Source organism: Miscanthus floridulus, chromosome 1 (genome assembly GCF_019320115.1).
Source record: "Miscanthus floridulus cultivar M001 chromosome 1, ASM1932011v1, whole genome shotgun sequence".
NCBI classification, from domain to species: Eukaryota; Viridiplantae; Streptophyta; class Magnoliopsida; order Poales; family Poaceae; genus Miscanthus; species Miscanthus floridulus.
Window position 1 is genome coordinate 186,560,480 of NC_089580.1, and position 25,317 is coordinate 186,585,796.

At 44.5% G+C, this 25,317-nt stretch overlaps 1 pseudogene; it reads left to right on the plus strand.

The window, feature by feature from the left end:
* The first annotated feature begins 473 nt into the window (after positions 1 to 473).
* Positions 474 to 23,882, plus strand: LOC136468397 (protein WEAK CHLOROPLAST MOVEMENT UNDER BLUE LIGHT-like 1; annotated as a pseudogene).
* Positions 23,883 to 25,317: the final 1,435 nt, after the last annotated feature.

A 25,317-nucleotide genomic window follows, 5' to 3' on the forward strand; every position in this document is an offset into this window, starting at 1 on the left:
CATGTCTCTGATGTGCTTGGTGTTGGTGCAGTAGTCGTACTCCTGCGTCCAGTAGCTCCCACTGATGTAATAGCACGCCAGGTACGCCAGGCCCAGGCAGCGGCCAGCAATGCCCTAGCGGCGGCCAGACATGCCCAGGCGCGGACGGCCAGCCAGCCCAGACCGCGGTCAGCCAGGCAGGTCAGGCGAGCGGCCGCATATCATGACAAAATACATGTATTTTAGTTGAAAAAAGTAAATAAAAAGACCAAATGTCACGTATAACAAAGTGTCAACGTTTAAGAGTCGTTTTAGCGAAATTGATGTTTGAAGTCCTATAATAACGAAACGCGTTGTTTCGCATCCTATAATTGCAATTTTCTCCTTTATACGTGTTTTTTTTATGAAACAATTGAATGGTAGAAGTTAGATAATTTCGCCCTGTTAAGCCAAGCCTCCGGGGTCTCCTCTTACCATACTCCCGTCCCGTTTCGGCTTCCGCCAATGCTGGGCGCGCCCCCGTGAGGTGTTCGGAGGAATGCTCCGGCCAGTTGCAGATGCTGGTGCGCCTGCAGGTCAGGAAGCTGGAGTCGCAGGGCGTGCCCACCAAGCAGGCGGAGGCGATCACCTCCGCAACCACGGAGGTCCTCAACGACAGCCTCGAGAGCATCTCCGAGTCCTTTGTCTCCAAGACCAAGATGCAGAGGTAGCTCTTTGACATTACGCGGCTGGTTGTTTCTGAGTGTTGGTTAATTGTCTTCCTCATCTGGTGGTCTTGCTTGGCTTTTTGCAGAATGAGATGCTGCAGGAGTCCAATATCTCCAAGTTCAAGTCACAAGTGCAGAGCTCGCAGGTATGGTTCAAATTTAAAATGTTAGATAATGAGAAGTGTCTATCCCTGGATTTCCATTGAACTTAATTTGGGACCTTGTACATGATCCACATAAATGTTGCTGGCTTAAAATTAAAATTGATTGCATAGCTCTTACTCTGTACTGTATTTTATAGGCCTTTTGGGGGTGAAGGCACTTAGCATTGCTTCCTCTCTGGTTTGTTTTAGATTGTTCATTTGAGCAGTACAGGGGTGATTGGATGAAGGTTTGTACAACCTGATTTAGAGCTGCTGCTCATTAACATGATCAGGTTATTAGTTTGTGGAATAGATGTGTGCGAATGGAGATTACGGATTGAGATCACCCATTTATCTGTGCCTCAGATTATGGTGGTTATTACACTATTATGTCTTGGTCATTTTGAGCATCTTAATTTGCAATGAGACTGGTACATTTTGCTGACATGTCTTAGCACTTGACCTTTTATTTTGAGTTAACATCGGTGGTCTGAGCTTGCCATGTAGAAGTTATTCTGAAATCATCAAGTTACATTAGTTCAGGCTTATCAGATGTACTGTTTGCCGTGTATCCATTACAGCACCCTTTCTCAAATCAACTTACATCATGAAATGTTAGTGTGGTACCCACAATAAGGGATGGACTCTGAGCCTTTGGTGAAATCTCTTATCTCTGATACCCTGGGTGTGCTAGCAGTAAAGTTAGGGCGTACCCAGTGCAGCTCTGTGCGGGGTCTGGGGAAGGGTGTCAGTGGCAAGCCTTACCCTCGCTTGTGCAATGCGAGGAGACCGCGACTCGAACCCGGGACCTTCCGGTCATAGGCGGTAAGACTCTACCGCTTGCACCAGCAGTAAAGCTAGGGAGGAATAAAATTATCTTCCTTTTCAAAAACTATTATTAGTACTGCAACACGGACATATGCGTTTGAATTAGCTAAGATTGTTCTGCATCACACCATTTTTCTTATTTTCAACAATTAGTTTCAAGCTTGCAGCCTGTTGGTTTCATAGGGGTTCCAGAAGCTAGTGCCTGCATTTTTGGAGTTTCCCAACATGTCATTATACACTCCATAGAATGTCTTTGCTACGCGAAAGAGAATTCTATTCTCATACATTCTATTCTTATAGAATAAAATATGTATTGGTACTTTCAAATAGGTCCAATGTCAGGTATAAGTGAATAACAAATGCTTAGCTATCGGAACACAATATAATCTTCAGTTTTTAGCCACAGGCATTGCAAGTCGCGGTCTACTGTTTTTTAATAATTTTTTGGAAAATATCTTGAGAATAACTAGTGTGCTGGGCTAAGTTAATCCCTACTCCCCATCCAGTTGATAGCTGATATCTTGATATTTTATTGCGCCCTCTGAACTTCAAGATGCCTTGCAGATTGTGCTGATTGTCAGGACTTGTTATTTAATGCTTTGTTCATCTCATCATCCATTATTGTTGATGTAGACTAAGACTTGTCTTTTGGGGTTCTTGATCTCCTAGATGTATAGGAGGATCATTTTGTTCTGCTCATCTGCAACCATATGGAACTACTAATTGTCATTGTTTCATCAAATCCAAATCCCTTTTGAAAAAAACTGAGATTCTACACATAGATAAAATGTTGTATTTAATTGTAATTTCTTAACAAGTGCTTGCCACTATCTTTTCCTCCTATATATACTGTTAAGTGTTAACCTGTATCATCACTTTGAATACTACATCTTCAACTGCACCGTTGCAAAAACAAATATTATATGATAATTCTCTCTCAAGACTCATAAGGTGGCTTATTTTTAGAATACAATTATTATTGTTATTATCTTTGCTTATATATTACAAAATCTACGACATCAAGTAATTTCTATTTTGCAACACATCTTAACGAGTTATTCATTCAGAGTATGAATAATTCATATTAGATTATTAGATTTAATGGAAGATAAATTCCTCAATCTTTGAAAATTAAGACCAACAGGCAACAGGGCTGTGAACATAAATCCAATCAGCCCCTAAGATGATGTCATAGCATTGTACTTCCAGTAGTCTGAAATCAGAAGTTAAAGATTTGTCCTTAGATGGAGTACGCACATGTTAGACATGCAGACTCACTAGGCATTACTTTGCCATTTGGTGCAGCAACCTGAACTCCAGGATTTAATGATACTTGGCAACCTGTTTTCAGAGAAAACATTGCTGATATGAAGACCATTGCCATTCTCCCAGTTTGACGGAGCTGTGGAAGTGTAGACCATGATGCTTCCTCCCCAACCAGTGGAACGCACTATTTAGAAGCATGAGCATTTTCTATATAACATATCTATTATGGCAATTCCACAAGCAAACACTATTGATTCTGTGCAGTGAACTGTGAACCCTTGTTTACATTTAGTGATGACAAATTATAGCAGGTTTTGAACCAACAATTATGTGAAACTCGTCAATGCTGGAAGGATATTAGAGAATAGCAAAACTCTTCCTGAGTCTTTAGTCTTAATTAGAGATATTGTCATGCCTAATGTGTTTGATCTCTGTGGCCTAAGCTTCACGGACAAACACTACTAGCTTTCTTATACTTCTATTTACAAAATATGCCATAGACCTTGGACTGAGATTCTGCCATCACTGTCCAGGTGATCTATTTTGCGATACGAATTTAACCTTCTGCTCCTTTAGCAACGCTACAGGCAAGAGATAACCTATGTTCTAAACTTCTGAAACGAGCTTTCCCTTTCCTTGAATGTTTAGACGTACATGTACCCCTGAATCTCCTATGTTATGATAATGTAATAAAACTTCGCATTGTACTGAAGATTTAAGTTATACAAATTACTACTGCACTAAGAATTGCAGCAGCTGGAAGAGTATCGGTTCAAGAAACAGCAGCACAATGGAAGAATCATGAATGCAGATTTCCATGGCCTCCAGTTTCCTCTATCCTCATATTGACACCATGATCCTCTGTAACATTTGTATATCCTGGGCTGTGGGCTGGTCCTCCAGCTGTCTTTGCTTCATGGTAGCACAGAATTTCCTTAGGCCATCCAGCTCGTGCCAATGGCACCAACATCAATAACTATGTATAAAGAATAAAGTACAGAAATAAATCAAAATAAGTATTAGATTACTAGATTAGGGAATGAGTCCAAGTCTTCTCCTGTTATTATTATATTTGTATTCCCCCTCCCAAATTGCTCTCCACCGCTTCAAGTCTCTGCCCTGCCTCCAGTCTTCTCCTGAAACAGCATGTCAGCATGCATACATTGCCAAAATCCCCTGTTCTAGCTCTAATATTCTCCTGGGGTATTCAAGTGTCTTGAGTAAGTTCCAGATTATGTTTTTGTATTTATAATTTGATTTATTTTCTGATTCATGTAGTCTTTCGTATACTTTCCTTTTTTTCATTTGTTGTTTTTTAATGCCTTTGCTTTCTTTTTACTGTTCTGATTATTTGTTTCACGAGTTCTTTTGTGATGTTCTTTTGGTTATTGTGTTTTGCATTGTGTTTGCTTAGATTTCATGGCAAAAAAAATACCATGGGGGTATTCATATGTTTCCAATAATCATATACTCATTGTTGAGCCATGATAGTTAGCTAGAAAAAGTTATAACCTGACAAATAATCAGGTCAATGGTTTTTGGCTTATAATGATGATTATGCACGATGGACAAAATTTTATCTAGTTCTCAATTCTGATCATTCCTGAATGTTCCTGTTTGAGAGCCTTCATAGATGAAGGATAATTATTCAGTAATGCAGTACTGTGATTCATTATCTGCATCAATTTGATCAATAAATTAACATTTTACTACGTTCAAAAAAAAATTGACGTTTTAGATTCACATTGGTGAAATACAAGCTTCTTGTTGTGCACTTGTTTCTTTTGTAAAATCAATTGTGACACAAGTCTAGGCTTTGACTGTTTTGTTGCCCATCCTGATTCTTATCTTCAATGTTTCTTCTTCAGTTAGTAACAAATTTGTTGAGCTGCGGCTTGAAAGGATGGCGGACAAGAAGATCGAAGGGGCTGATTCATCTCACATTGTCTCTTCAACAAAATCTTTGCAAAGTTCAGTAGGGCCTAATCTAATTGAAGGTACTGATGAAGACGATAGTAATAACCTTCAGAAGACAGTAAGTGCCAATTTTGTGGCATCGTTGCAGCAAGAACATCCTCTGGGCCTTGTATTGGCTGAGAACAAAAGCAATTTGCAAGAAATTTCAGTTGAGCAGAAGATTCCTAGCGGTGTTTCTATCAACCTTTCACCAAAAGTGGACAGCAGTGAATTGCCATACTCTGTTGAAGTTCATGATGGTATTCCATCTTCCTCTAGCAAAGCTAATGAACCAATGGAAGCCTAAGATGATTCAAACACAGCCAGCTGCATGTTCGAGGCGTCAAAGCAGCAAGAATGCCCTATAAGCCTCATATTGACTGACAAGAAAGGCAATTTGCAAGAAGTTTCAGTTGAACAAAATGTTCCTTGTGGTGATTATGTTGCCCTTTCACCAAAAGCAGACGGTGGTGAATTGACATCAACCAATGAAGTTCCTGAACGCTTTCTAACTTCCTCTAGCAGAGCTTATGAATCAAAGGAAGCCAAAGATGATTCTATCACAATGGATGCTTCAGAAGTAAATGTCTGTGCAGCTTCATACTCCACGCTTAGGTTAATTGAAGGGGTCCAGGATGAGGCTTCCTGTATTGATTCTGGTAAAGTTACTTGTGAAACACCGCCTGCCATCCTGGAAAGGGTGAAAGAAGATAAGCCACTGGTCGTCCACAGATCTCATAAGCGCCAAACAACATTCATATGTACTGTAACTGTTATAACTCTGTGACATACTCTCGTTTGTTTCTATAAGCAGGAGAGTGACCATACTGAGCTTGATAAGCTGAAGAACGAAATTTCAGAATGTAAACATCAAGCAGAAGCTGCAGAGGCTTCAAAGTTATCGGTATTAAATGAGCTTGAGAGAACAAAGCAGCTTATCAATGAGATGAAACATGTCCTGGAGAGGGAAGAAACTGAAGAGGTGGATGTCATGGAGGACTTGGAGTTAGTTCAATTTAATTTACAAGCGATGGAGGGAGTTGCCTGTAATGATAGTGCTGTGGTTGGAGAGATGCTGAATAATATTCAAGAACGAAGCAAAGCATTGATTGCCAAAGTGATGCCAGTGAAAGATGAGTTGGGAAAAGTGCAGATGGATTATGATTCTTTGTTGATCGAAACAGATAGTTCCATTAGCAAAGCTCAGGCAGCCTTCACAATGTCCAAAGACGCAGAGAAAGAAGTAGAGGAGCTCACCATAGAGCTCCAAAGACTAAAGGAAGTGTTTGATTTGGCTAACGCCACGTGCCAGGATGCTGAAGAACGGAAGAAGAACACGTTAATGGCACGTGATGAGGATTGCCTTGCATGGGAAAAGGATCTCAGGAAATCAAACAAAGAGCTGAATCAGATCAGCTTGGACCTTTGTTCTTTTCAAGAATTGCAATCAAAGCATGATACGTCAGCCATCATGTTGCTCAATCTCAAGAATGAGCTAGCCACTTGTTTGGGGGCAAAGCTAATCGGGGAAGCACGAGAACAAGAAAGTGGAACTCATAAACCCATGCAAGAAGTCATCATTATGTTAAAGAAAGAGCTCGAGGAGCACAGGAAAAGCATAGCGAAGGTGACAGATGAATTATGTGCTCAGAAAGCTACAGCTGCATTGCTAAAATCACAATTGAACAAAGAGAGAGCAGCACTTGCCGCCACTCAACAGGTGGGAGCGATGGCATCCATAACCACCCAATCTCTCAAGATGAACATTGAACTGTCATAGCAGGAACTTCAAGCAGTCCATGCCAAGGCACAGGAGTGCCGAGATAGAATGGACAAAGTTCTGCAAGATGCATCCCAGGAAGCTGACGAGGCTAAGGTCATTGCTACCAAGGCTCAGGAGGAGCTAAGAAAGACCAAGAAGTGGAGCAAGCGAAGGCTGCTCTGAGCACTATGGAATTCAGGCTTGAAGCAGTCCTGAGGGACATACAGGCGGCAAAAGAGTCCGAGAGGCTGGCGCTCAATACTCTGAGAGCATTGGAGGACAGCAAGGTTGCCGTGAACGTCAAACAAGGCTCCTCTCAGATGATCACGCTTGACTTGGATGACTACACGTCTCTGATTCAGAAGTCCCGTAGGATCTCTGGAACGCTAGAGGGGGAGGGGGTGAATAGGCCTGTAAAAATTCAACTTAAACCGAAGTCAAATTCACTCGCGGCACTGTCACTCTGTGAGCGCGACACCACCGCACCTGTAGAAGAGATTGGTTCACAGTTCAAAATCTACCCAACGAAATTTAGATTGGATAAATTTCTTAGCTTCCTACAGGGTAGTAGATTACAGATCGACAACTGAAAGTGGTGGGAACACCATACACAAGTATGTCAGCCTCAAACTCTAAAAATCACCTCAATCAACAATATGTAATGCAAGTAATGTAAATCAAGCACAAGTGACAGTGATTTATCCCGTGGTTCAGCTCGCCACCAAGGCTTACCTACCTCCACGTTGTTGAGGTTAGCCACTAAGGCTCAGAGCTTTCCAGTCCTTCCTCGTTCTCAAGTCAAGAGACTTAACTCTTGAGACGAGGGGTGAGTTTACTAGCTTCAAGATATTGTTACAAACATCCCAGGGCTGCCACACAAGTTGGCAAGCTCTACGGGCGACGCTCTAGCCGGCTAGGAGTCAAGCTCCAAGAGTAACAAACACAACCGCCGGTCAAAATGTGAACCAAGTGCTCTTTAGAGTTTGGGAATCAATGGAGTTGCTCTCTAATCGAGTTTGTGACCCTTTTTCCTCAAGGATTGATGAGGAAATCAATGGATTTGCTTGAGGACTTGAGGTCAACAATAGAGAGAGAGAGCTCCTACTCTGTTTTGGGCGTGCTGAAGTAAGGAAGAAGAGAGCCGATTACCGTTGGGGAGGAAGGGGAAAGGTATATATACCTCCAGCCCCCAACGGTCACTTAAATCGCAGATAGCCGTTAGGGAGGAAAGTGAAAGGTATATATATACCCCTAGCTCACAACGGACACCGCACCCAAGAGGTCGGGCGAGACGGATCCTGTGGCCTTGAGGTCGGGCGAGACGGATCCCACGACCTTAGGGTCGGGCGAGACGGATCCCGCACCTAGGGGTCGGGCGAGACAGATCCCGCGACCTTGGGGTCGGGCGAGACGGATCCCGCACCAAGGGGTCGGGCGAGACGGATCCCGCAACCTTAGGGTCGGGCGAGACGGATCCCGCACCCAAGCGGTCGGGCGAGACGGAGCTCGCACCCAAGGGGTCAGGAGAGCCGGAGCCCGCGACCAAGGGGTCGGGCGAGCCTTTCTTCAAGTGCGGCAACGCCGCACCACGCAAGACAGTAAGGGTAATAGTGAAGTGTAGACTGTCTTGGCTGTGAATCTAAGGATGCATATAGTTGTTTGAGCACTTGGTAGCACATATTAGCTTAAGCATTGTGCCCCTCCTTTATAGTATGGCTTTTTCTATACTCAAATTCAATATATAAATTTAAACCTCCTTTGAGTTTGTAGCCATCTACATTTATAATGGGGGGCTCCTCCGTTTCGTGTGGCATCCTCTAATATAAATTCTTTGCTTGTCATCTCGATAAATCTCATTAGTTCTCTAATTGCGTGGTCATTATCACCAAAACCCACAATTAAGGCTTAATTATACTTTCAATCTCTCTATTTTTTGGTGATTGATGACAACTCAATTAGAGCTTACAAAAGATATGAAATAAATATTGACTTTCGAGCCATGGGTGTAGAGCCTCCCCCTAAGTATATCAATAGAGAATTGAATTCTCAAATTGGCATAAGAAGCCAAGATTCACATTTTAGTGAAAGTGATGGGGCTCCTCCTACATGCATGCATACTGTGTCAGGTATGTAAAATGTGATGCAAATGACGGTTTATGTACGACATGGTTTGTTTGTTGCAGCTGGGTGCGGCACTACCACACTTGCTGTAACAACACAGATCAGAACAGACACCACACAACATGTGATACATATAAAGATATACATTCTAGCACAATTATATCATAAGCAACAACATAGATTAATATATGTCCATAACCCACACAAAGAGTCAAATAGTAGCATTATTTCATAATTTAGAGTTTTGAGCGACTCTCAAACTTTCCACCTAGCGAAGACTAACACTCATCGAATAGGACAAGAAGCGCAGCTGCTAACCATGGCGTTGAAAAGTTGTTGACCCCTCTAATTTTCTCCTCCTTTGGCATAAATCACCAAAAAGAGAAGAAAAGAAGAAAGATTGACACCTACTCGTCATCTGCCTGGATGTCTGTCCAATCAATATCATCACCTCCTACAGCAGTCCTGGCACTACCATCGCCATCATCGTCATTGAAGTCAATATGTGCACGGCCCTAACGGTAAGTAGTGGCCCTGATGAGTGGAATAGGGCTCCTGTCTCTGATGGTATCCCTCTAGGGTCTCATCCCAATCTGCTGCTCGTCCCTGCTGCTCCTCCTCCTCATCATCATTCTCATCATCTGAATCTGTGTCGGAGAGACTCGGAAGGTCATACTATAGAGGAGGTGGAATAGGAGGAAGTGGTGGAAGGTCATGTCCATGCTGCTGACGCTGCTCAAGCTGTGTCTCATACGCTCTGTCAGCTGCATAGGTGCACTTGCCGAAGATTGCCTTCAACCACTTGCCAAACTTCTTCATCTTGCCTCCTCTGCGAGACCTAGAGCGGGAAGATTCAGGGATGTCTACATGAGCATGAGATCTCCCCGCTCTCTGAGTAGCTACAACTGGCTGAGTCTTCTCAATTTTATAGACGATGTGCATCCTATCCTTTGAAAAATAAAATCCAGTGATCCTCTCAATCATGAACATGAGGTAAGGGGCATAGGGCAGCTCCTCCTCCCATCCTCCACTGCAAATCTTAACTCAGTCCACATAAATCTAGGGACATTGAACATGTCCCCACCTAGAGCAAATCTAGCCAACATATTTCCCACATAGCCATTAATATCTGAGGCTGCTCCATCCTTTGGGTTGATGGTGTTCCTGATGAGGTTGTTGAGGATGTAATAGAAGCTGTGTAGACCACTCCTCTTGCCATCTGCAATCCTTCTATCTCTCCACATGTAACTGATGTCACGGATCTCAGCTTGAGGCTCATCATGAATGTAATTATAACCTCTGTGCTCCTCCCCAAAGCCAAGAATCCGGCTAAAAGTGATAAAGTCGACTCGATAGTGTCGACCATCAGTCATCCAGTGAGTCTCATCAGAGGTCTGGTCATAGAAGTATGTGGCATGAAACTATGCAAGGACCTCATTCTAGTTATACTGGAAACCCATGATGTCTGAAAGCTGGAACCTATCACAAATTTTGATTACCTTGTCAAACTCAGGCTCCTCCTACATTTTATCCCAATCAATGTACTGCATCTTGGTGATCTTGGTTTTCTTGGATGCAAGAATGGCAGTGGCATAAAAGTTGGAATGAAACTTATTCCAAAATATGTAATCAATGCCCAAATCCTTGCGCACTGCATATGGATTGATTCCCCTCGCCTCTTCCACCAGCTTCCAACTCTTAGAATAGTTAGCAACTGCATGCTGGCGGGAGACATCTGGAGGCTCATGATAATCTCATCCTCAAAATCTCTCATGTATCTGCTATCAAACTCAGAGAGATGTTGTGGGGTGTCAGGAATGGTATCAGTGGTATGACCTGTCATATCCAGCCTCTCTTCATCTTCAATGTATTACTCGCGCCTCCCCCTGTCGCCAAGTTCCCTTGGAGCTGCACTACTGCTTGCTGTTGTTGACCTCCCTCGACCACGGTGAGGTGGATCCTTGTCTCTTTGCTCATTCATCTTTCTTTTCCCCCTTCGGTCAATATCTTCGTGCTCCATATTCTCAAACGAGGATGGGAGAGGAGAGAGAATAAACTGCTCGGGCCAGGGGTAGTAGCAGCCATTAGCGACATTGAGGGAGGGCTGGTAGCTGCCGTGGCACAGCCAGAGACCGGCAACACACTCCCAAGAGACGGCGATGGCGCGGGCGCGAGAGGAGAGAGAGGCGCGGGCGTCGGCGTCGAGGTAAAGAGAGAGAAAGAAGTTACTGTGGACCTGAGGATAAGAGAAAGAATAAATAAGCCCCGCAGTGAAACCATTTTGGGTCAAATCTTAATTGAGATTCAAAGTGCGGCACTGCCGCATGCCTAGCCCGGCACTGCCGCACAGCAGGCGCGGCACTACCGCACTCTCCAAAACAGTGGGAGTTAGCTATAATCTATATGACTCTCTCTATATAAGATATGAACACATATCACTTATATACCATGACTAGAAATAAATAATCAATACAAACCATGATCATGATACATAAGTTGCCTTTTATAAATCATTTTCATGCATAATATAAAAATTTTCAACTCTTTTGCCTCGATACTAGTTTATCAAATAGAGGCAAGCTAAAATTTAAACCACGTTACGAGAATCAAGTATATTTAGCTTACTATGCAAAGCACAAAACCTTGACATGTCGAGGGGCTTTGTGAAGATATCAGCTAGTTGCTTTTCGGTGCTCACATGGTGAATTTTGATATCTCCTTTAGTTTCGTGGTCTCTCAAGAAATGATGACGGGTATCTATGTGCTTGGTTCTAGAGTGGCTTACGGGATTGTTTGCAAGCTTAATGGCACTCTCATTGTCACATAATAATGGGATTTTAGTAAAATGACATCCGAAATCACGAAGAGTTTGCCTCTTCCAAAGTAGTTGGGCACAACATGCACCGGCCACAACGTACTCAGCCTTGGCAGTGGAAAGAGCTACACAATTTGGCTTTTTAGAACTCCAAGACATTAGGGATCGTCCAAGGAATTGATATGTCCCCAAAGTGCTTTTTCGATCTACTTTGCAACCGGCGTAATCGAAATCCGAATACCCAAGTAGATCAAACTTAGAGCCCTTAAAATACCATAAACCAAGGTTAGGAGTGTGTACTAAATATCTCAAGATTCTCTTAACGGCCACTAAGTGACACTCTTTCAGGTTAGCTTGAAATCTAGCACACATGCACACACTAAGCATAATATCAGGCCTAGATGCGCACAAATAAAATAGAGAGACGATCATGGAACGATATACCTTGGTATCCATGGCTTTCCCTTCAATGTTGAGGTCAAGATGTCCATTGGTTGGCATGAGAGTTTGAAAGATCCTTGTGTGGTTTTGGTAATTGAGTGACAACCTAGGTGGACTAATGGTATTTATGTGAGATACATAAGTGATTAGTCCACAGGTACATATGTGTGAGCAACATATGCCATGAAGGTGAAAATGGCTTGGAGATGTTGTAAAGCTCACACATGTGATGATGAAGGAGCTCATTGCACATGAGACATGACATTGAGTCATGTGATCAAGGTGGAGAAGATCAAGACAAGACTTGGCTTGATGGACCGGTTGCAAGCGTGAAGGGCAAGTTGGAGGCTTTGGAGCGATGGACTGCGTGGTGGTGAAGCTTAAGCAAAACTTGGCGCCGATGAATGAAGGCAACGGTGAAAAGCAAGTGAAGTCAAGATCGATGAACCAATATGATCATGTGATGATATGAAGTGGATCATATCATTGTTGATTATGTTGGTGCATGTGTTGCATCGACATTGGAGGAGATGGAATAGAATGCGCAAGGCAAAGGTATAACCTAGGGCATTTCATTTCATCGGTCATAGGTGTGTAGAGAAGTTGATGACCGGGTTTAGGATAGATGGCCATACTATCAAAAGGGGCAAAGTTGTTTGCATATTGGTCATCTAAGTGCCACTCGAGTGGTCTAACTTTGCATCATTGCTAGGATTGAGTGGCGTGGCAAGTTGAGTGGCTAATCCTTTGAAAAAGGTTTGTGAAAATGCTAACACATAAACACATGGTGGTGTTGGCATATTTATAAAGGATATGAAGTTGGAGTTGATGTGGATCAACTCGGTGAAGGAACGGGGGTAAGGGTTCATAACTTCACCGGTGGAGTGTTCGCCCGTAGAGTGCGGACAGTCCGATGGTGCCACCGGTGCCCTATATAGAAAAGATAGGGTCTCACAGAGTGGACCAGATGTTGGTCACATGGTGACCGGACACTAGGGTCCTGTGTCTGGTCAATGATGGCCGAGAGAGTGCAAGCGTCGGTCTTCGACTGGACGCTGGCGCTGGCGCTGGAAGTGACCGGACACTGGCAGGATGTATCCGGTCAGGCTGACGTACAGTGACGTAAGCAACGTAGAGAAGTTGGAGAAGAACTAGACGCTGATGCTGCGTCCGATCGTGACCGACCGGACGTGTTCGGTCGCTATTGGTACCTTACTAGAAACGATCGGACGCTGGGGTTGCTGTGTCCGGTCAGTTTGAGCAGCTGTGTTCGGTCATCACTTGACCATTGAGATCGAGTGACTGTGTTTGAATGGAGGCGACATGTGGCGAGCATCTATTCGACCGGAGCGTCCGGTTGTCCCGAAATTTACCCAGTGAAGGGGTAACGGCTAGTTTAGCCCATGGGGCTATAAATAGAAGGTGGTCTTGGCCATGGCTGATGCTGAGCACCTTAGGGGACTTTGTGTCCATGCTTGTGAGTGCTTGAGAGCCCTCTATCTCATATATGCTTGATAGTGATCATGCAATTGTGTGAGAGAGCGATTCTAGTGCGATTGCATCGTGAGGTTGCATCGAGTGGCACTAGGTGATCGAGTTGTAAGCTGGTGGTGCTTGTTACTCTTGGAGGTTTCCACCTCCTAGATGGCTTGGTGGTGGTCTCCGTCAAAGCCCGCAAGAAGCTTGTGCGGTGCTCCGGAGAAGAGCTTTGTGAGGGGCATTGTGCTCGCCCCGCGGGAGCCATGAAGAGTAACTCTAGTAAAGTGTGTCATTGAGCTACCCTCACTTTCAGGGTAGGTTCTTGCGGTGCCCAACGTGTGGGCTTGGCGGGTGATGCCAATTAGCCACCGAACCACCAAGTGAGCAGTCGACACAACGGGGACTAACGTGTTGGCAAACACGTGAACCTCAGGAGAAAAATTCACCATGTCAAACTTCTTGAGCATATCATGGGTGTACTTTGTTTGACTAATAAAAGTTTCATCCTTCACTTGCTTGATTTGAAATCCGAGGAAGAACTTCAACTCTCCCATTATGGACATTTCAAATCTCTTCATCATGATCCTACTAAATTCCTCACAAAAAGTATGATTAATACTACCAAATATTATGTCATCGACATATGTTTGGCACACAAATATATCTTTATCAACTTTGTGAGTGAAAAGGGTAGGGTCAGCTTTGCCTATTTCAAAGCCTTGTTTAAGCAAGAATTCCTTAAGACATTCATACCATGCTCTTGGTGCTTGATTAAGCCCATAGAGCGTCTTTTAGAGTTTGTAGACATGGTTGGGTAACTTATGATCTTCAAAGCCCGATGGTTACTCAACATAGACAAGTTCTTGAATAGGGCCATTGAGAAATACACTCTTCACATCTATTTGATATAGCTTGAAGTTGTGATGAGCGGCATAGGCTAGAAGCATTCGAATTGCTTCAAGTCTTGCCACCGATGTATATGTTTCTTCAAAGTCCAAGCCCTCTACTTGAGTGAAACCTTGAGCAACCAACATTGCCTTGTTCCTTGTCACCACTCCATTCTCATCTTGCTTATTGCGGAAGACCCACTTGGTACCAATGACATTGGTATTGGGTCATTCCACCAAAGTCCACACTTGGTTTCTTTCGAAGTTATTGAGCTCTACTTGCATGGCCATCACCCAATCTGGGTCTCCAAGTGCTTGTTCTACCTTAAGAGGCTCCAAAGAGGAAACAAATGAGTAATATTAACAAAAGTTTGCTAAATGTGAATGAGTTGTTACCCTTTTTTGAAGACTCCCAAGGATGTTGTCAATGGGCTGATCCCGTTGTATTGTTTGTCTTAGCCTTGAATGATCAATGGCCTCTTGTCCATCTTCTGGATCTTTATTATCTTCTTGCTCGAATATGGGTTGTAGGTTCTATCCTTAAACCAGAGTTGGACTTGCTGCTGCTGTTAGAGGGAGTGCGGCACTACCACTCTTATGTGCGGCACTACCGCTCTACTAATTTACAGCAGGGGTCGGCTCCCCCTCAGCATCAAGTACGTCAGTGGACTTTGTTCATCAACAGCTTGAGAAACCTCCACTTCAGTGACTTTGTATTCTTGTGGTCTTATATCACCAATAGTCAATTGCTTAATTGCTTCACATGGTGGATCCTCCTTTCCTACAACACTTGAATCAACTTGCTCCACTTGAGAGCCTTTAGATTCATCAAATGTCATGTTTACCGGTATTTCAACTCTCCCAAAGGTTTTGTTGAAAACACGATAGGCATGCTCATTTGATCTATAACCAAGAACAAAATCTTTATCAACTTTAGGTGCAAACTTAGAGGTTTTGGGTTTCTTATTAAGTATGAAACACTTGCACTCAAACACTCTAAAGTAGGACACTTTTGGTTTATTACCGGTTAGAAGCTTATATGAAGTTTTCTTCAACTTCTTGTGTAGGTAGAGGTGATTGATGGCATGGCAAGCGGTGTTGACGACTACGCACCAAAAGAGGTTCGGCGTCTTGTACTCATCTAGCATTGTCCTTGCCATATCAATTAGTGTATGATTCTTCCTCTCTGCTACATCATTTTATTGAGGGGTGTATAGAGTTAAGAACTCATGCTTGATGCCTTCTTCATCAAGAAACTCCTCAACTTGGGTGTTCTTAAATTCGGTTCCATTGTCGCTTCTCATTTTCTTGATGGGGAGACAGAACTCCTTTTGAGCTCTTCTAACAAAAGTCTTCACTTTGTCTCTAACTTGACACTTATCAAACAAGAAAAATAACCAAGTGAAACGGGAATAATCATCAACAATAACAAGACCATATTTGTTACCTCCGATACTTAGGTAGGCGACCGATCCAAAGAGATCCATGTGTATGAGCTCCAATGGTTGCATCATGGTCATGATGCTCCTTGGTAGGTGAGGTATGCTAACTTGCTTTTCGGGTTGACAAGCGCTACATATCCTATCTTTCTCAAAGTGAACATTTGTTAGCCTAAGGATGTGTTCATCCTTTTAAAGTTTGGCCAAGTTCCTCATCCCAACATGGGCTAGTCGGTGATGCTAAAGCCACCCAATGCTAGATTTTGCCACTAAACAAGTCTCAAGATTAGGTTTACTTTTGTTGAAATCAACTAGGTAAAGCTTGTTGTTTAAATGACCCATAAAGATAATAGAGGAATCCTCCCTTCTAAAGACTTCCACACCCTTATCCATAAAGAGACAATTGAAGCCCATCTCGCATAATTGAGAGACAGACAACAAATTGTAACCTAACGAATCAACATGTAAAATATTTGTAATTGAATGCTCAAGGGTTATAGCAACTTTATCGAGACCAATCACATCCCCCTTAGAGTTGTCTCCAAAGAGAATATTTTCATTTGAGTTCATCTTTGGGGTATATGATGAGAACATACTCCTTTCTCCGGTCATATGATTTGTATATCCACTATCAAGCACCCAACTTGACCCACCGGAGGAGTATGTCTGCAAAACAGATTTAGTTGCTTGATTTAGGTTCTAATTTGACTTGAGGCCTTACATGTTAGTCACAAGAATCTTAAGAACCCAAATAGAAGTATTCCTATATATGTTGGTTTCCTTTCCAACATATTTAGCAACCAATTTTCCACTACTGTTGTTCCTCAAAACAAAACATGAAGTCAAGCTTTGTCGAGGTGGTTTAAACTTTGGTTGGTATGCATATTTGTTCATAGTGCCCCACACTGATTCCTTTGGCTTCTGCAAAACCTATTTCTGCTGGAACACCTTCTTCTTGGACTTAATTTGATCAGGAGTAGAATTGGTAGCCTTTCCATTTTTGCGGGGAGCGGCACAACTGGCCTTCACTGCAGCTTTGTCGTGGTGTGGCACTGGCACTTTGGACTATGGCACTGCCGTTGTCTGTGTAGGCTAATCTGTAACAACTCTTTCCTTCCTCTCAAACTTGACACACTCATAGCCATTTATGATCTTTCTTCTATTTATCTTGGCTCCTACAGTGTGCCCAAGCCCATGCTTGATTGAGGGGTGTCTCCCTTGCTTGAATTGAGGCACTTTTGAATTATTTGTCTTCTTGTCACTTACTTGAGCCTTACCACTCAAGCAGCCCTTGTCAATGATCTCATTGAGTCTAGCAATTTCTTTTCTTATTGCCTTCATGTTTTCAAGGTTAGTGAAATAAGCATTCAAATCAATATTATAACATTTTCCACAACCTTGACTAGTGGAGGTAGTAGAGGCATCCTTTGCCTTAGAGGTATGTGAGTTGCTATGCCAAAGAATGTTGTATTGCAGCTCAAGTTTTTTGTGCTTTTCATCTAAGTCACAATACTTTTTCTTGAGAGCAATATTTTCTTTCTTTGTGATAGCATGGTCCCCTTGTTCTTTGGCCAAGGCCTTGCGCAAAGATTCCACCTCACTTCTCTCTAATGCAAGAGCTTCCTTGCTAGCAATGTAGAGATCCTCTTGTTGGATAAGAGTTTTCTCTCTAGATTCTAGCTCAGCTTGGACACTCTCTAAGTTCTCCATTAGTTTAGTGATGAATAGTTTGGTCTTTCCATCTAAGTTCTTAGTTAATTTATCAATTTCTTCATCACTAGATTCATCATCACTAGAGTTATCACTAATATCACTACTAGAGATATCACTAGGAGGTGGAGGAGCTTTGGCCTTGGATTTAGATTTTACCTTCTCACCCTTTACCATAAGACAAATGTGAGGGGAGTAGTAGTCATCATCGGACATGTTGGTAAAGAGTCTTGGTGAAGATGTCTCATGGATAGTAATGGTTGCAACTTTCTCATCTTCTTTACTTGAGCTTTCAATAGATGAATCCCATTCATGCCCAATGTGAGCTTCTACCATGTTTTTCTTGCTCTTTCTCCGGTCGGCCTTGTCCTCCTTCTTCTCTTTCTTATACTTGTTCTCCTTGATCTCATGTGGGCACTTGGTAATAAAATGATCGGTGCTTCCACAATTGTAGCATGTCCTCTTCTTGTTTGGAAACTTCCTCTTTACTACCTTGTACCCTTGCTTCTTCAACCCTTTGTGAAACCTCCTCATAAAGAGAGCAACATCATCCACTTTCTCATATTGGTCATCATCATGTTCACTCTCACTAGAGGATGAGGTGGTCTATACTCTTTCTTGAACTTGTTTGATTGCTTTGGGCTTGCTAATTGGAAGCTTGCTTGTTGGTCTTGGACTTGCTTGTAGAGCCTTGCTTGCTTGATTTGTTGGCCTTGAGAGCTACATCCTTGTTGATTTTGATGCCTTCTAGCTTTGCTTGTAATTCTCCAAGCTTCTTTCTCTTATTTGCTTCTTTTCTTTGCATGTCAAAGGTCAAGATCCTTTCAAGTACATTATTTGGTGTGAAGTACTCAAACTTCTTCTTATCTCTAATTAGAGTTACTACGGTCTCATTTTTTGGTGAATAAGCTTCCAACATAATCTTGACAACTTTGTGATCATCTAGCTCATCACAAATATAGCCTCTAATCTTGCCCACCATGGTCATCAACCTATCAAACATCTCTTGTGGCCCTTTTCCATCCAAGATAACAAATCGGTTGAGCTTGGACATCAACAAATCAATTCATGCTTTTCTCACTTTGTCAACCCTTTCATGTGCAAGATGCAAAGTATCCCAAATTTGCTTGGCAACATCCACACCAATCACTCTATTGTACTCATCACCATTCAAGGCACTAAGTAGCACACTAGTAGCTTGACCGTTGAGGTGGATGATTCTCATTTCTTCCATGGTTGGATTCTTAGGATCAACCGGTGGCTCAAATCCATTGCAAACAACCTCCCAAATGCCGGGTTGAAGACCTATAAGATAGGCTCTCATCAAGTGCTTCCACTTGGTAAAGTTAGTCCCATCGAAATGAGGTAACTTGCCCATTGGCACATTGATGAAAGACTTGCGATCATGGTTAGTCATAGATATAGAAGAATAGTTAGAGGATACGGCGGCACATTTGTTGTCGTCATTTTTCTTGCCCTTTCCTTTCTTGTCCTTCTTGCTATGCACTTGGTAGGACTCATCATCATCACCATCTTCGGGGCTGCTAGATAGCTCACTTGAAGAGGTATTGGAGGCTTTTGCTTCTTGTTCCTTCGTCTTTCTTGCTTCTCTTCTTTTTCTTCTACCTTCTCTCTTGAGTCTTCTTTCTTCTTTTCTTGCTTTCTTCTTTTCTTGCTTTCTTCTCTTCTAACCGCTGTTGCTCCTTCTTCTTCTCTCTTGCTTCTCTTTTCCCTTTTCTAGCTGCCCTTCTTCTTTTTCTTTCTTCTTCATTTTGAGCTTTTTCGGCATCGATTGCCTCTAGCTGTGGGAGCATGGAGTTACTCGCTGTAGAGGCGCTAAGCTCACTACTATCAGTGTCATGTAGCCCAACATCCTCTAGATCAACATTGATGGGCTTCACAACACCAGATCCTCCCCTGGGCTCCATACCTCACGCGGTGAAGCGCACACGAGGTAATCAGCTCTGATACCACTTGTAGGATCTCTAGAACGCCTAGAGGGGATGAATAGGCCTATAAAAATTCAACTCAAACTGAAGTTAAATTCACCCATGGCACTGCCGCTCTGTGAGCGCGGCATTGCCGCACCTACAGGAGAGATTAGTTCATAGTTCAAAATCTACCCAATGCAATTTAGATTGGGTAAAATTTTTAGCTTCCTGTAGGGTAGTAGATCACAGATCAACAGCTGAAAGTGGTGCGAACACCACACACAAGTAGATCAGCCTCAAACTCTAGAAATCACCTCAATCAACAATATGTCATGCAAGTAATGTAAATCAAGCACAAGTGACATAATGATTTATCTCGTGATTCGGCTCACCATTAAGGCTTACCTACCTCTATGTTGTTGAGGTTAGCCACTAAGGCTTAGAGCTTTCTAGCCCTTCCTCGTTCTCAAGTCAAGAGACTTAACTCTTGAGATGAGGGATGAGTTTACTAGCTTTGAGAGATGGTTACAAACCTCTCGGGACTGCCACACAAGTTGGCAAGCTCCATGGGCGATGCTCTAGCCAGCTAGGAGCCAAGCTCTAAGAGTAACAAACACAACCGCCGGTCAAAACATGAACCAAGTCCTCTTTAGAGTTTGGGAATCAATGGAGCTACTCTCTAATCGAGTTTGGGACCCTTTTTCATCAAGGATTGATGGGGAAATCAATGGATTTGCTTGAGGGCTTGAGGTCAACAATGGAGTGAGAGAGAGAGAGCTCCTGCTCTATTTTGAGCATGCTGAAGTGAGGAAGAAGAGAGCTAGTTACCGTTGGGGAGGAAGGAGAAAGGTATATATATACCCCCAGCCCCCAATGGTCACTTAAATCATAGATGGCCATTAGGGAGGAAAGTGAAAGGTATATATACCCCTAGCCCACAATGGACACCGCACCCAAGAGGTCGAGTGAGATGGATCCCGTGGCCTCAAAGTCGGGCGAGACGGATCCCGTGACCTTAGGGTTGGGCGAGACGGATCCCACACCAAGGGGTCAGGCGAGATGGATCCCGTGACCTTGGGGTTAGGTGAGACAGATCCTGCACCAAGGGGTCAGGTGAGATGGATCTCGTACCAAGGGGTAGGGCGAGATGGATCCTGTGACCTTGGGGGAAATGTATATATAACCCCCAGCCCCCAACGGTCACTTAAATCGTAGATAGCCATTGGAGAGGAAAGAGAAAGGTATATATACCCTCGGCCCACAACAGACACCACACCCAAGAGGTCGGGCGAGATGAAGCCCACGACCTTGGGGTCGGACGAGACGGATCCCGCAACCTTAGGGTCGGGCGAGTGAAAGGTCCTTGTTTGGTTTTGGTAATTGAGTGACAACTTAGGTGGGCTAATTGTGTTTATGTGAGATACACAGGTGATTAGTCCACAGGTACATGTGTATGAGCAACATATGCCATGGAGGTGAAAATGGCTTGAAAATGTTGCAAAGCTCACACATGTGATGATGAAGGAGCTTAAATGCACATGAGACATGACATTGAGTCATGTGATCAAGGTGGAGAAGATCAAGACAAGACTTGGCTTGATGGATCAGTTACAAGCGTGAAGGGCAAGTCAAAGGCTTTGGAGTGATGGACCGCGTGGCGGTGAAGCTTGAGCAAGACTTGGCACCGATGGACGATGGCAACGGTGAAGAGCAAGTAGAGTCAAGATCAATGAACCAATATGATCATGTGATGATATGAAGTGGATCATATCATTGTTGATTATGTTGGTGCATGTGTTGCATCGACATTGGAGAAGATGGAATGGAGCAAGGGTGAATAAGTTAGAAATGAAAATGAGTTGATCGCGAAGATGCTGGCGTCGGTCAACTGACCGGACGCTGGATCTGAATGCACTGGACGCTAGCAGGCTGCGTCCGGTCAGGCTGACGTATGATAACGCAGAAGCTGGAGTGTGACTGGACGCTGGCTGCGTCCGATCAAGTGTGACTGGACACGTCCGGTCGAGGTCGGTACCTTACTGGAAATGACCGGATGCTGGGGGTTCAGCGTTCGGTCAGTTGAAAGCTACTGCGTCCGGTTAGATCAAGTGACCGTTGGAATCAGGACACGTGGCCGTCTATAGGCGACCGGACGCTGAGGTCCAGCGTCTGGTCAACACGACCAGAGCGTCCGGTCCGTCTGACCATTGCCCAGTGAAGGGGTAACGACTAGTTTAGCCCTTGGGGCTATAAATAAAAGTGGCCTTCGGCTATGGCTGGTAGAGAGCACCTCAAAGGACTTAGTGTCCATGCTTGTGAGTGCTTGGGAGCCCTCCATCACACATATACTTGATAGTGATCATTCGATTGTGTGAGTGAGCGATTCTAGTGTGATTGCATCGTGAGGTTACATCGAGTGGCACTAGGTGATCGAGTTGCAAGCCGGTGATGCTTGTTACTCTTGGAGGTTACCACCTCCTAGACGGCTTGGTGGTGGTCTCCGTCGAAGCGCGCAAGAAGCTTGTGCGGCGCTCTGGAGAAGTGCTTGTGAGGGGTATTGTGCTCGCCCCATGGGAGCCACGAAGAGCAACTCTAGTAAAGCATGTTATTGAGCTACCCTCACTCAAGGGGTAGGTTCTTGCGGCGCCTGACATGCAGGCTTAGCGGGTGATGCTAATTAGCCATCGAACCACCAAGTGAGCGGTCGACACAACGGGGACTAGCGTGTTGGCAAACACGTGAACCTCGGGAGAAAAATCATCATGTCAACTTTGTTCTTCCCGTTGGTTTGCATCCCCATTGCACAAGCTTGCAATTACTTTTATATATATTAAGCTTGTGTAGTTGCTCTTGTAATTAGATAGCTTGTGTAGCTTGCTAATTACCTTCTTGCTTGTGTAGCATAGAAGTAGCTCCCTTGCGTGGCTAATTTAGTTTTAGTAACCTAGTTAGTCATATTGCTTAGTTTGTGTAGCTAAGTAATTACGCTCTCTAATTTGGCATTGGTTGCCTTGTTATTGAGCATTGCTAGTAAGCTTAGTTAGCTTTGTGCTTTTGCTTACTAGCATGTGTAGGAGCTCCCTTGTTGCTTAAAGTACTAGTGGCATAGGTTTGTGTAACCTTGCTCCTAGAATTATTTAGGAGAGCTCTAACTACCCGGCACCTTTGTTGCATAATTGTTATCTTTGCAAGGTGCTAGTGAACATAGATAGAGGGGTGTAGTCTTGGCTAGACCGATAGTTATAATTCCGCACTTGTTTCGGTTAGCCGACGTGATTAATTTTAGAAAAGACTATTCACCCCCCCTCTAGTCCGCCATCTCGACCCTTCAGCGAGATGGATCCCGCACCAAGGGGTCAGGCGAGATAGATCCCGTGACCATGGGGTCGGGCGAGATGGATCCTACACCAAGGGGTTGAGCGAGATGGATCCTGTGACCTTGGGGTCAGGCGAGACGGATCCCGCAACCTTGGGGTCGAGCAAGACGGATCCCACACCCAAGGGGTCGGGCGAGACGGAGCTCGCACCCAAGGGGTTGGGAGAGCCGAAGCCCACGACCAAGGGGTCGGACGAGCCTCTCTTCAAGTGCGGCAGTGCCACACCACGCAAGGCAGTAAGGGTAATAGTGAAGTGTAGACTATCTTGGCTGTGAATTTGAGGATGTATATAGTTGTTTGAGCACTTGGTAGCACATATTAGCTTAAGCATTGTGCCCCTCTTTATAGTATGGTTTTTCCTATACTCAAATTCAATATATAAACAAATTTAAACCTCCTTTAAGTTTGTAGCCATCTACATTTATAATTGGGGCTCCTTCATTTTGTGTAGCATCCTCAAATATAAATTCTCTGTTTGTCATCTCGATAAATCTCATTAGTTCTCTAATTGCGTGGTCATTATCACCAAAACCCATAATTAAGACTTTATTACACTTTCACGTCCCGTCAGGCAGAAGAGCCTGTGCACGAGAAGATAGCTGTTGTCATCGCATAGGTTGGGGCGGCAAAGGAGTCCTAATCGCGCACCTTATCAAGACTGAATGAAATCTTCAAGGCCTTGGAAGAACAGATGCTGGCACTGGCCGCATCCATCGAGCGGGTAGGAAGGGCGACCGAAGGCAAGCTTGCCATGGAGCAGGAGCTGAGGAAATGGAGAGAGGAGAACGGGAAGCACTGCCGCAAGGCCAGTGATGCTTCAAAGCCTAAAGCTAGACCTACATCAAGCACTGCAGTGCAGAGATCGTGGGTGGAGACACGATGTGTGCGGGCAAAGAAGATAGTTGTGCCGCTGCGTCGGTTCATCTGGTGTCGATCGCGTCCGGGAAGAGCAGCCCCACCGATATGGCCCTGCAAGCGAAGACAAAGAAGGCGAAGAAGCTATCGTTGTTCCGTCGTGTCAACATGTTCCTGGGCTACTAGGCAAGAGGAGGCTTAGAGCTACGAAGCTTTGTTGGCCCCGGGATCTCCCACATGGGTGAGTCGACCACTCACCGGTGTTGCCGACCACACGCTATGGCTAGAGGTAGAAGAGGGAGGGAGAATAGAGCGCGTGCACACACACACAACACAAGCACTAGCGTTGGACGGAGCTCTGTAGAGAAGATGGCAAAACTGAACTTATTCTCTTTACTGAGTTGCAGTGGGAAACTATATATATAACTCTACCCATCTAATCCTAGTGCACAGACAAATTAGTCTGCCATGCTGCTATAGTGACTAGATGTGACAGCATGACTGACTTTGACGCCTGTCTCTGCTGTGGCTATAGTACGATAGGGGAGACTTTTGGCGCTTGCCCCTACAGCGGCTACAGTGCAGCAATAGGGGAGTCCTTTCGCCGCCTGCCCCTGCCGCGCGCTCATAGGAGAGCTATAGATTATTTCACAATTGTTCCCCTAATCCCGCTGCTAACCCTAGAACCTCCTCCATACCGATCATCTTTTTCAGCTTCGTTAACCAAAGACGACCGAGCGGCTTGGTGAGAACATCCGTGAGTTGCTGATCAGTTTTGACGAACCCGATGGCAATCTGCCCTCCATCGACACAGTTCCTAAGGAAGTGGAACTTGATGTCAATGTGCTTGCTCTGGTCGTGGAGAACCGAATTCTTCGCTAGAGCGATGGCGGGCTGGTTGTCCACCATTAGTGCTGATGGGTGAGCTTCCACACCGGTCTGGCGCATCCACACAGCTTGGAACGCCGCTGTGGCCGCCGCCACATACTCTGCCTTACATGTGGACAACGCCACCACCTTCTGTTTCAGCGACAGCCATAAGATTAGATCCGACCCGAGGAAGACGAGCACGCTAGAGGTGCTCCATCGTCTGTCGATGTCCCCCACCATGTCTGCATCGCTGGACATAGGGAGTTTTAGCCCAGTTCCGCTGGTCTTGGAGAAAATGATCCCCTGATCCATTGTCTCCTTGACGTAGCGCAGCAGCCGCTTCACTATGGCCCTATGATCCTCTCGGGGATCCTTCATGCATGAAGCGGCTGACGTAGCCCACGGCGAACGCAATGTTTGGCCTCGTATGGACTAGGTAGCTCAGACCGTCGATGAGCTTCCTTCCCCCATCACCACATGTAGAGCGTGTGCTCGGTTGCGCACCGCATGAACCTAAGCTCGCCCAGCATTGCGTCAAGCTTGGCGTTCCACGCTCACGGGGCCTGCCGCAGCCCATAGAGCGCCTTGCGCAATCGGAGCACCCTGTGCTCCGCTCCCTTGATGACGAAACCCGGAGATTGCCTGACGAAGACCGTCTCCACCAGCTCACCATTGAGGAAGGCTAATTTTACGTCCAGGTGATGGACGCGGCAGTCCTCCGTTGCTGTCAAAGCCAGCAGCAGTCGGCCAA